The sequence below is a fragment of the Pelobates fuscus genome, chromosome 13, assembly GCF_036172605.1.
Source record: "Pelobates fuscus isolate aPelFus1 chromosome 13, aPelFus1.pri, whole genome shotgun sequence".
NCBI classification, from domain to species: Eukaryota; Metazoa; Chordata; class Amphibia; order Anura; family Pelobatidae; genus Pelobates; species Pelobates fuscus.
The window spans coordinates 47423855-47436842 of NC_086329.1; positions in this window are offsets into that span (position 1 = coordinate 47423855).

Sequence of the window (12988 nt, forward strand, 5' to 3'; positions counted from 1 at the left end):
AGGTGCCTAGCTCGAGACATTATTAAATTACGTTTGACTGGGCTGAGGCTACATCTAGTTCCGGTGTGGAGTTCCAGGCTGCCATGGCTAAGTGTCGGTCACTGAAATTGCCTGTTTTTTTGTGAAGTGTTAGCTTGTCTCTTCTCTACCACCTCTCCAAAAGGCGCTTTTGAGGTGTTATCTTCAGGGAGTAGACCGGATATTAAATTTCAGCAGGAAGCTGCGCAGGATGAGGCCAATTCAGAGTTTCATGAAATTGGCGCCTGGTCCCTCAAAAGGTTGAAAAGGACTCATGGGACAGTATTATGGGCTCCAAATAGAGCGCTCAATGTTGGGGAGACTAGGAAAAGGGTAGAGGAGGACAGGGGGGTGATTAGCTTTCTTGTAGAGTTTCTAAATTCTAGTCCTCTGTGTCAAGTTACCTTGTGTATCAGTCAGGGGCATGTCACAGACTGGCATCACATTGCAGGGTATTAAAGACACTCCAACCAACTCTCAGCTTGTCCCCAGAAATTCTCACGTCAGCCGCGATAACCCTGTCTCCTTTTATGAAACGGCTAATGAGCACCGACATCATGGCGATAAGAACGCCACGTCCTGCCAAGGTGTTCAAACGAGAATATTTTGGGGGCATGGTTACCTACCTAATTGAACATGGTATTTAAAGAGAAGCCAGGGAGAGACTAAATGCCCTTTTGTGGTTCTTGATAGACCCAAGAGCGCGTATCTCGTATTGGTATTCTTGTATTCTGACTTTGGCTTTGTTTAACTATTCTTCCTTCTGTGTTCGTTTGACTTCGGCTATTGCATTATCGTTGATCCTGATTTCTGGTACCCCTGAACTTGGCTCGCTGTTGACTATTCTTTGTGTGTGTAGTGTTAGTCCAGCCATCCTAAGGTCCGGTATACATTACTAGTAATTGCATTCTGCGTGTAGGATCCCCGAACGTTCCTGACACTGTGCTGGTTAATCAGCTGGCCTAGCGCAGGCACCGCCACATACATAAACGGCACATATTAGCCCTAAGTCAGCATACATCCCTGCAAGAAGGCCTTTCAATTTTCTCAGCTCTACCCACCCTACCCTCCCCTCCTCCTGCCCACCGTGGTTCCTTCTAACTATATATCATGCTCCTCATTCCCTTCACATGCTATCAGCTGCTGCAGTTATACTATTAACTCTCTCTGCTATCACATACAAATCCCATTGCTACCTCTTGTCTCACCTCCCCAGTTTAACTTTTAGATTGTAAGCTCACGGGCAGTGTCCTCTACCTGTTGTACCAGTCTGCTCTTATTGCGTTTGTCTTTTTCCCAATTGTACACGGCTGCGGAATTTGTTGGCGCTTTATAAATGCCAGTAATAAAAATATTAATATGATTAAAAGGGAAAACTGGAATGTCAGATTATAGCACATGATTAATGTGACAGTCAGACGTCTATGTGTTTTTCAAAGATTCCTCAGATTGTACAAAAATCATGGAATGTTTGTTCATTAGAACCAATGGGACAATCAGTGTACTGCAAAATATGTACATAATGTAATATTATGAATCTTTACTTGAGTTTTATACAAATATAAAGTATTTTGCAGTACACTAATAGAAAAATTTCTGCCATTTGGTCCACATGTCAAAAGGGGAAAAAGGAGAAGCAAAAAAATAAATAAAAACACCCTATATTTATTTACTGACTGTTCCATAGCCATCAATCCTCTTTTTTTCTTTTTATTATCTGTGTTTTGACACCCCAGGCAGAATTCAGAAACACAAATCAAAATCAACATGCTCAGCCATTGCAAGTTTCTGATGGTTCGGGATTTGGGTACATTTTGGTATGGAGTTTGGAAATTTAACCAATGACCCAATTGGCCCCTATTTTGTGGAATTGCAGTTCAGACCAAATTGAATCTCCAAGTCTATTATTTACAATATAATGTAAAAATGGAAAATGAGTGAACCTAATGACATACATTGTGTTTGTAATATATTATTCTTTGGAATTGTCTAGATGTTCAATTCAAACTGCCAAACCACTTTGTTTCTTGATTAAATGATACAAATATATATTATTAAAAATGCATCAGGTAGTATAATGGCTCAAACTCAGAAGCCCACTTCTAACTGAAATGTTAGAAGGGACCAGATGAAAAGCAAAAAAAGTTTTAGTGTAGAGAAAAACATTGAACACGAGAGATCTAAAGCTGTCAATTAAATCCAGATGATAAATGGACCAAATTGCCAAGGATATTTTTTTTTTACTTTTAATTTCATGGATAACTCTGTGATAGTTGAACTGTAGATTTTATGTGACAGTTAACACATGGTAAAATAACCGGGCTTATGATGTCTCCGAATTGAACCTCGTTAACCACAGAACACTTACATTTATTAAGACAAACAGTAAAACATTCAGAGACATATTTGGAACATTCCAAGAAATTACTACACCCAAAGTGCCAGTGGAATGCTGTTTATACGGGAAGGTTTATCTAAATGAATCTAGTATGTGTGAATATTACATAGACAATGAGTTTAGCCAACATTTTCGTATGTAGCCGCTTCTAGGTTCTCTAAAGACAAGAAAACTAAGCAAAATAATAAAATTTCTTTTACTAAAATGTATGGCAAATTCCAATCATCATCAGCATCCCCCAAAAAAAAGTATGTATAAAAGACAATCACTGGGATGGATAAAGTAATTGTAGCCTTAATTAAAAAAAAAAAAAATGTTTCAGAATTATTTTAAATTTTAATATTTCAGAATTCTTACAAAAATGATCAATTCCATCCATATTTCTCTCCATGCTGCAAAACAAAAAAATCCCAAGTCCTTTTTTTCCATAAAGTATCAATAATATATATTTTCAATAATTCTAGAAATAAAATATTAAATATATTAAATGACTTTAGGAGATGTTACATTAAATCTTCTCCAGCCCTGACAGTAGGATCATCACACATTGACCACCCGACAAGGTTCGTGGTTGATAAACTAACACCAATCCCATGCGTCCATCCGCCTCTGGGCTTCCTCGGACATTACTGATCTTTCTTGAGAACACTTCACAACACCTCAAGGTGAAATATCTGTTTGTACTAGTATTCCTCTGGAAAATCGTGAAACATGATGACTAGTGGACTAACCACAGCAACTACAGCACATGTGCTGTAGTTGGTGTAGTGGATAATAAAAGAGCATTCCTCTGTCACTTAGTTCTTGACATGAGTTGCTATAATCAATTAACAGATTAGCAGGTGAGAGAGGGAACATGTGTTTTTATTGATTTATTGCAAAATGGGTGTATTTGCTTGTAATTCTGCTTCCAGGTTGTGTCAAGAAATGTGGTACTCTTTACGTTAAAGTACACAGTACTATAAAAGCCTCACAATATGTAATATTGAGGGAAACATGAGATTTCCCTTATACTTCCGTGTCAAGAAGGAATGTTTGGAGAAATCATTTTGGGACAAATTGATAAAGTGGTCATTTTCTTTTTCTGGTTAAATTTTTATAAACATTTGTTGGATTTCATGATAGTTCAAACCTTTTCAACATCTAGAATTTAATTATATAAGAGCGGGTAACTTGAATTTTTCTTTACTGTATTTCTATTTAATTTTGGTTTTTGTGTCATCTTTACAATACTCTTTGCTATATGTCTAATTTAAATCATTAAGTCCCGGGACCATGGCATTTTGTTGGAGTGCTTACTTATATCCGCGCTCTGTGATGCCCCGGATGAAGTCAGTTCAGCTAATGACAGAATGGATGGAGCTGTCACACTGATAGATGACTTCTTGAAGTGTGACAGGGAGAATCTAGGACTGCTCACTGTTTAAGGGAAAATGTGATATAAAATTCAGCTTCCTTTTCCATCAGATATTATGGAAAAATTGCATCTGATGGCAAATAAATAACTACGTGAGCAATTCTCCTTCTAAAGTTATAGTCATTATTCTGCATTATATTTTCTGCACTTAAAAGCGAGACAATTTTGTAGGTTTTTTTTCACGGTAAAAGCCCTTACTACTTTCATGCAAAAGTGTTTGTTACTGTTATTATAATTATTGTTACATTAAATATTATGTTTCATAGCAGCTGGAGTGCCAGAAATATAATTGTATTTGTTAATTTTTTATCATGCTTAGTATAATTTGTTCATTATTCTTGTATCAAGTTCTGTAGGATCTACATACTAACAATAAAGTATCACTCTTTCATTATTCTGTGTTAACAGAGATAGTGTGGTATCAGATCAGTAACGTACAAAAGTGGAATCATCAACAATACAGTCAGATTAAAACAAAACAAAAAAAAACAAAAACAAAAACAAACTAGAACACTAACAACAAAAATATAAACAATATTAATGACTCTGCCTGATATGCCAATACCAAACGTACAGTCCTGGATATCCTACTAACGAAGATAAGGAAGCACCTATATGAGAATATGGTTGTTTGTGTATATGTGTAAGGTAGAAAGGAGGCCCACAGTAATGTGGATGTCCATAATTGCAGATCTCAATTGTCCAGAACTGCAGATCTCAATTGGGAAAAAGAAAACAGTCCAAAGCGGGGAGTTGTCAGAGCAGTGAATAGAATATGATTGCATTCACAGCATTTATTTATGTAATTTATTTGTATGTCTGTCTGCCTGTCCATCTATGTATGTTACACAGATTAGTTTAGTTTTTCATTGCATTTAGATCTCTCTCTGTGTTGGTGTTTCATTGCCGTGATGTATGCACATACACATACACATACACTGCCTCATACCTACTGTAGATAGATAGATAAATATACATGTGCATTTACACACACAGATACAGACATATAAATACACTGACACATACATTCAGATATACAATGACATATATACATATATTCTGATATACAATGACACATGCACACGCACAGATATACACACTGATATGTACACACACCCTGAAACATGCACATACTCTGACACACAGATACACACTTATACATAAACACACTGGCACACAGTTAAACACACTGATATACATACTGACACTCAGATACACACATTGACACATGCACACACATTGGCACACAGATACACATATAAAGATGCTGGCACACAGATATACCGATAGATACATACACACATCACACTTAACACTTAAATTCTGATATTTTTATATTTGCAGCCACCCTCCTGTTAGCATACCTTTTGTGTGCAGGAGGTGATGCCTGACGTCCTGCTGCTGGCTGATGTTGATGGGAATATGGATCTGGAGTTGGCTCTCTCCTTGCTTCTACCACTCCTTGCTTCTACCATCCTCTGTCTAATGCACAGTTCCCTCTGTATCTGTGAGGAAGGGACAGGCTATCACTTGGTCCCTGCATCGCCAATGTGAAAGGGCCCCATTCGTGCTGTTAGAGGGCCACTAAGTGCACGGGCCACCCAATGGACCACCTTTGCGTGTGGCCAGTAGTTACACCACTGAATCTAGCCCTATAATAATGGATTTTTTTAACCTATGTCATGTAATATAGCTTTTTCCCTCACATTGGATGCAATACTAGATCCAGCCACTAAGGGAATTGTACAGCATATTGACATATCTTTTGTTTTTTATGTATGATAAGCAAAGTACATATTTAGGCATTCATTGGAAAAAAAGTACTTTAAAGTAAAAATATAACTGGACTTTTAGAGAAGCAGGATCTATTCAAGTGCACTTTCATTACTCGAAGATTATCATATCTAAAGTGTCACAAGGGACTCTCTTGAAAGGCCAGTAACACAATAAAACATAGCAATGAAAAAATATTATTATTCTTAAACAATTTGCTTCTATTCTCAGAGGACAATGGGATTCTGTTTGGTAGCAATGCACAGTCCTGTTCTTTAAAGCCGTGACCTCGAGTGTGCTGCAGGCATGTCTACAACAACAACTTAACACAGGGATCAAGTTTGTTTTCTGGCAGCGCTGCCCTGTAAGATGATCACAAACTCCAAACTGTCACAGCTGCCTTAGACATGTCATGTAATGTTTCATTTCAGCATCTTTGCATTGCTTTGCGAGATTGCAACTTTTTCTAGATCAATGCGGTGCTCAGTGCCCATGAACTTAATAATCGTCTCATGCCTGAAACACAGATCCATATGTCATTTGGTAAAAAGCATGGATGATATAGTTTTATTACTATGTAACAGGAATTTTTAGCTGTCAATCCTTTATATTTTTTCCCATCATCTATTTCCATGGTAACGTGCAGATTCAAGGTTAATGATGAAGTTTGTATGAGACATCACCTCTTAATGCAATAAAAAATATGATTGGAGGTCTGACATTCTATAAATGGAGAGGTAGATTGTAGTATCTTCTTTTTATATACATATATATGTTTTTGTTTTGTTTGTTTTTTTGAGCTGACAGATAGTTTGACATTTGAGAGGGGCGAGCAAAAGAATATTTTCCTCTCGTACTATTGCGGCGTTATTACTACCAGTGCATAGCACTTATTACGTGGCACGCAGAGATTAAAAAGGATTGCTATACTGTCAGAAAATAGCAGGTTTCAAGGTAGCATTTGGGTGACATTTCTTGATGCCCTCTTCATACAGGATGATGGATAATTTGTATCTTGCACTTACTCACCATGCTTTTAACCCTTTCCAAGTTGGAGATTGATAATCGCAGTCAAAACGGAAATGATCATGGATGCAATAGTTATTTCTGGGAATGACCTTAACACTTATTAGTTTATACTAATAGGAAGGTGAATTTATTAAATTTTGCAAATCTGGAAATTATATGAGTATTCCTCCTGCTGTGTAGCTAATCACTCTCTAAATGTGGATTAGCTGTGTGAATGGTTACTCTTTAAAATTGAATATCCCCTGGCTATGTTTCTCAAATGATCAGCATCTTTTTGCTGACAGCGAATGTTTTTTTGGGGCTGCAGTGCCAAACACTCTGCAGAAACATTGTAACAGATATACAAGTGTCATTTTTATTGTACTTCCTTTTTAATGTTTTACATTTTTTTCCAATATTTACAACTTTTGCCCTGTCCTTATTTCTTTAACATTTTTAACTTTCTCTCACGGCAAAATCTCCATTGTGTTCCTTTCTCCTCCTCTTCTTTAAACGCTATATTAGCAGCTTGCATGGCATCCCGTAAGATCTCGGTCCATCTACCGTCCACTTAATCTCATGTTACTTACTGTCTTATTTCCCATCTTAACTATACTCTCTCACACACCTGCTTTCCTTCCAGATTCAATTAATATCAATCCCTTTTTTTTAATCTTAATTAGTCACCTCTTATCCCTCAACTGTAACTAAAATTGTGTATTCAGTTTTTGTCGAGTTGCTATTTTTCAGAATTTAGGCCGTTCAGTGGTTCGGTGTTATTTCGTATATCCAAAAAGTCAGTATAACTGACTAAATGACTAACGTGATAGATCAGCATGTTTATTTCGTTCGGGATTCAGAAGTCTTCCCAAGATGCCAAAAAAATTATGATTGACAGGAAGAAAAGGATTGATAGTTTGGGGATGGTTTTGGGACAGCCTCTAAATTTTGTTTTTCTTCACAGATCCAATGAGAAGAAACAAAAGAAGGAGCAGTAATATATATATACACATTATATATATTATACATTTTTCTATGAGTGTACTGCAAAATATACACTTAGAATTTATATATATGATTTTTTACCTCCAAAAAATTGTGTGAACAATATTCAGATAAGCCAAATAGTAAAAAAAAACGAAAGTCATAGATCCCAAACTAAATTAGATTTTTGGAAAAAAGGATTTTGCCAAATAGAATTTTTCCTCCGGCACATATAGCTGTAATTTCCTTCCAAATTTGCTCTTCCCTATTTCAGCTCTTTACTCATTCTCATCCCCTGACACCTTAAAAATTCATGGCTTATATAAAGATTACAAAAATTATAAAGACCCAAGCCTCTGCCAGCCCATCAACCACATATATATAATATATGAAGTTTATGTAAACAGAGTTTATATGTACAAATGTTGAAGCCAGATCTCCTTAAGGAATATGGCCTTGATGCAAACCATGTGCACTTTTCAAAGGTGAAAAAAATACAATAAATTTATTTCTGTGAAAATTTACGTAAAGTCAATGTTTCAGCCCCACCTGAACGTTGTTCAAGCTCAAAAAAAAAAAACTTTGAATATACCATTATCATTTTGTATATAGTGGATCTGAGAGCATGCCCTGATCCATATTCGTATTGCATGGTATTATTAGGGAATAAAAGAGGAGAAGCAAGAAAATATTGACAATTTCTCACACCTTAATGAATTGTTCCCCTCGACCTACTGGAGATATGAAGGGGAAGCAGAGATTTAAACTAAGGGTGCCATATGTTTTATTGTGTTGTGGGGCTTTTGTTTCTTATCTAATAACACATTTCTTCTAAATTTGTGTTGTTTTGTTCAGTAACTCCATAACACACTGTGGGTGTCTTTTTGAATGCAGCTATAAAGTTTCCATTCTTTGAATAAAACATGGAATCTAGGATGCCAATGGCATGGTTCAATCTATTACATGCTGCACTGTTGAGTCAGCAGCTCACACTTAACTTCCCGATGATTATCGTTTGAGCATAACGCTGTACTTTGTGTTACCATGGCAGTAAGTATTCCACTGTGCCAGGGGTCACAGAGCAGGTGCTGCCAAAATCACAGGGAATAAGAGAAAGAAAATAAACAACCCCAGGTTGTAATAATATTGCTGTTTCCCCAAACAGGGCATATGAACAAACAGCAAGGATGAGGCCATGTTTCCTTCCTGTGTGTTCATCAGCACAAAACACAATAATCTTTAAAAAAAAAAAACATGAGTTAGCATAGCAAGGAAAGAATGCAAGTTCCTTGAGCCAGGACAGAACAACTCAGATCACATAGGGTTGGCTGGAGAAAATGAAGTATGATCTAGAATACAATATATATATATGTTTCAAAGCCAGGTAGAGGCTATAGTTTGCAGTTGTAAATTGGACATTGAAATTATAGACTCCACATGCTGTCCATGAATGGTGGCTGGGAACACACACTAGGTCCCCTCAGTTATCAATATTATCTTGGGTGGGGGCCGTGGGGACATTAGGTCCTGACTACACAGGCTGCTCGCTGTTTAGCAGACATGTCCCACACGCAGCATTGTGAATGGGGAGATGGGAGGCGGGTATAAAAATTATCTTACTATTGTTGACCCCACAGGCAATTTTAATTTTTCACCCACTGACTGCTAGGGCCATTAGTGCAGTGGTTCCCAACCCAGTCCTCAAGTAACTCCTTCCAGTCCAGAATTGAGAAAATACCCAGTTGTGTCCAAGGGGTTTTTAGAAAGAAAGAAAAAAAAAACACTTTAGATACAACTGGGTAATCCCTAAATCCTGGACTGTTATGGGGTACTTGAGGACCGGGTTGGGAACCCCTGCACTAGTGGATCAATGATTAACCCCCAAATCCTAAAGCAAATTAAATGACTTGAATATTGGCTGTTTTGGTTGCTTCAGGGTTAGGACATTGGAATTAGTTTTTTCAGCTGAATAAATGATTTGCCCAAATTCGACTAAATCCAAATCTACCAACACCAAAACTACAATTTGTTAACTGTATATCCAACATGACTTTTTTACTTGCCTGAAGATATTATTTTGCAGCAAAATCTACAATTTACCTGCTGTTGCTTAAAACAAACAAAAAACAATCAAACAAACAAACAGACAGACATAAAAAAAAACTCTATATTTAACATAAAACTTAATTTAATAGATACTTTTAGGATTACATAATCGTAATATGCAGTTCAGTAATGTACAAATTTCCATGTAAAACGTAACAAACATTCCCCTCCACATCCTTCCGAATGCTTTGTTTTTCCAGCAATATACTTTATGGAATCTACGTTGTAAAAAATCCTATGTACCAAACGCACCTGGATAAATCAAACTATTTACTGCATTTACTGAGAACGTGCTTACGTAGTACTGTGATTACGATCTTTGTTATTGAAGAGTTTACGATTCTCCCCAGAATGCGGGCTGTGTACAGCTGAAAGCAAATACTTCTTATATTGGGAACAGAGATTGAGAAGTGTGAATAGAGATAATTTGTAATTATTACTCCTGCCACTAGAAATTTATCTTCAAGTAGCAAGTGCAATAATGCGCAATTTAATGGTATTTATTCTACGCAGGGCGATTCAGTGTGGCGTAACTTTCTCTTCTGCTTGTGTCTAATTAAACGGAAAGGCAAAGATAAAGTGTGATTAATAGTACAACTCTATTTTCATTTTTCTTGAGTTTTCTTGTGCTTTAACCCTATCACAGCATTTTAACTGATAAAAGATCATGCCATTGGTGTTATGTTAGCTTATGCCTAACCACTTGCATGAAAGGGTTAAATGACAGATCTTTTAAAAGTCCCTGGTGCTTTACATGTTGCAACCGCTCAATGTAAATATATATTACAGTGTCTCGGGGATGGCAGTCCACGGAGAGATCTGCCGTTTAACATGTCATTAGGGCCAATTAAACGTGTTGAACTGTGAACGGAAAAGGCGCAATAAAACTAAAATGGATATGCCATAGTATTGATTTAAAACATGTACAATCGGAGGTATAAAAAAATAAGCATTAACAAATAATGACTATTTTCCTTGCTTTTAACACTTTGAGTAATTTAAAAGTCACATAGTTGTTAGTAAATCTCCTATTCGGGAAATTAAATAGTTAAATATACTGTGCCTTCCATTAATTCCCCTGAGCATGTTTCCCCATGTTGTTACAACTTGGAATTAAACTTGGAATTGAAGTTTTATTGCAATTTTCACTACTAGACTTTGATTAAACCCTACCAAGTTAATTTAGACCAATAAAAAGACACTCCAGACTACTAAAGCACTTTAACTTGCGTATGAGCTTTTTGTGTGAATTGTGTGTTTTTATTTTCATTTTAAGAAAAGTGCAGTTTTCAGTAGAACATCGGAACTTTTATAAATTAAGCATGTTACATATACCCTCCCTTTATATCAATAAGACAACTGGCTCTGTTATTTCCTGGTAGATTTGCTCAATGAAGCTAAACACAAGTGGCAGACGATTGCCCAAAGCAAATGCCTTACAAAAAGTCTGGGCTGAGGAAAAAAGGGAGGGTTTGCAAACACTGCAGATAAGAGACATGTGCTGCTTTTGCAAGTTGTTTATATAATTAATCCCAATGAAAAATGCATTACTAAAATGCATGCATGTTTCATTGGGGGTAATGTCTATTAAACAGTTAATTGAAAAAAAAAAATTAGGCAGTTAAATGTCCCTTTAAGGGTCTAATACCTTGCACAGAAATCACTGATTTGTCAACTGAACTTGTTCCCAAAGCTTTGCATATCCCATATTTACTTATTTTTTTAATCAGTTAATTTTATCAAATAAATGGTAGAAGTGGGCATTAATTTTTGTCTGAAAATGTTTTCGCCCAAATCTTTGTCAGTTCATCGATTCTTCCGAAAATCGAAGAGACAAATGCAAATAACAAGGAATGATACAAAGAATAAATTGCTTGTAGGACGAAATTTTGTCCATGCAATTCCTTAGTTTGTTTACTTACAAGGAGGGAGCTGCTGGCTCCGTCCTTGTAATATTTAAAAATAGAAGCAGCGGGATCTGTGCCCTCTGTTGCATCCTAATTCTTCCCATTTTCCCCCTCACCTTAATGCTTAGACCAATGGGGCTCAATGTGATTCCTATATTAGTATAGGGGAGGTTAAATCCTCTCTAATTTCCCTATTTGCTTTGTTGTGTAAGGGCATGTTTACTAAACATCAAGCAAACAGTGGCTGCTCATTGTCACAAAAAAAAATTAGAGACTGAGTGGGCTGCCCTGTTGTAATAATGGATAACATGGCTGGCCACTCAATAAATGAAAAAAGTTGAGAGGGTGTCTCTCTCATGCCCCCACCTCTACCCAACGAGTGGTGGCACTTAAAATAAATGGGGGTACCTAGTGTCACCCTAGTTCCCACCCATGTGGTCAGTGGTTGATGGGGGCTCTAAAGAATAAAGGGGGTGGACCTATTGTTCTCTCAGCTCCCATTCATGGGTGCTGGGCAGGGGGCTCAAAAGAATAAAGGGGAGTGGAACTATTTGCAGTGGTAAAGAATAATAATAATAAAAAATAATTGACCCCCAATGACTAGGTGTTCCCAAGCCCCTAATCACCCGACCCAAAAAATTACCCATCCTCCTAACCACAATAATAGTAAGAAAGGGGGCAATAATTTAAAACAATTTTTTTTTTTAGTTACCATTAGAAGCCATAAGGATACCAAATAAAGGAGTTATCTGCTAAACTGCTCCCTAAATTGATATCCTTAAATTTGGAATTCCAACAAGAGTGCCTACTTAGAGTTATCTGCTAAATTGCTGCAAAATGCAGCTGTAGCACAGAATGCAGAATTTAATTTGTTCAAATGAAATTCTGAAAATAATGGTAGGATTTTGTACAAAAATAAATGAACAAATGGACAAGATTCAGTTTGGACAAAACAAAAATGTTATGGGGCCCAAGTCTAATAACTAATTGTTCAATAGACATGTGCACCAGTGAAATTTTTGTTCCGTACAAATTATTTCACACTATATAAAGATTTAATTTGTCAATCCCGATTTTATCAGCAAACCATTCGTTTTCAAACAAAATTCATTAAAAAATAATTTGTTTTCGTCCATTTTGATGAAAACAGCACTGCAAATGTGCAAAACAAACAAACAAGGAGGGATCCGGCAGCGCTACCAGCTCCCTCCTTGTAATAAATAACTATTCCTACCACCCCCCGCATTAAAATCTATGGGGGTCACTATGACCCCCATATTGATAAAAGGGAGATTAGGGACATGTCACAGCTTTGTCACAGTTATTGCTGCCCAGTCACTAGTGCAATAAGGGGGGACCTGGCACAGTTGTGACCCG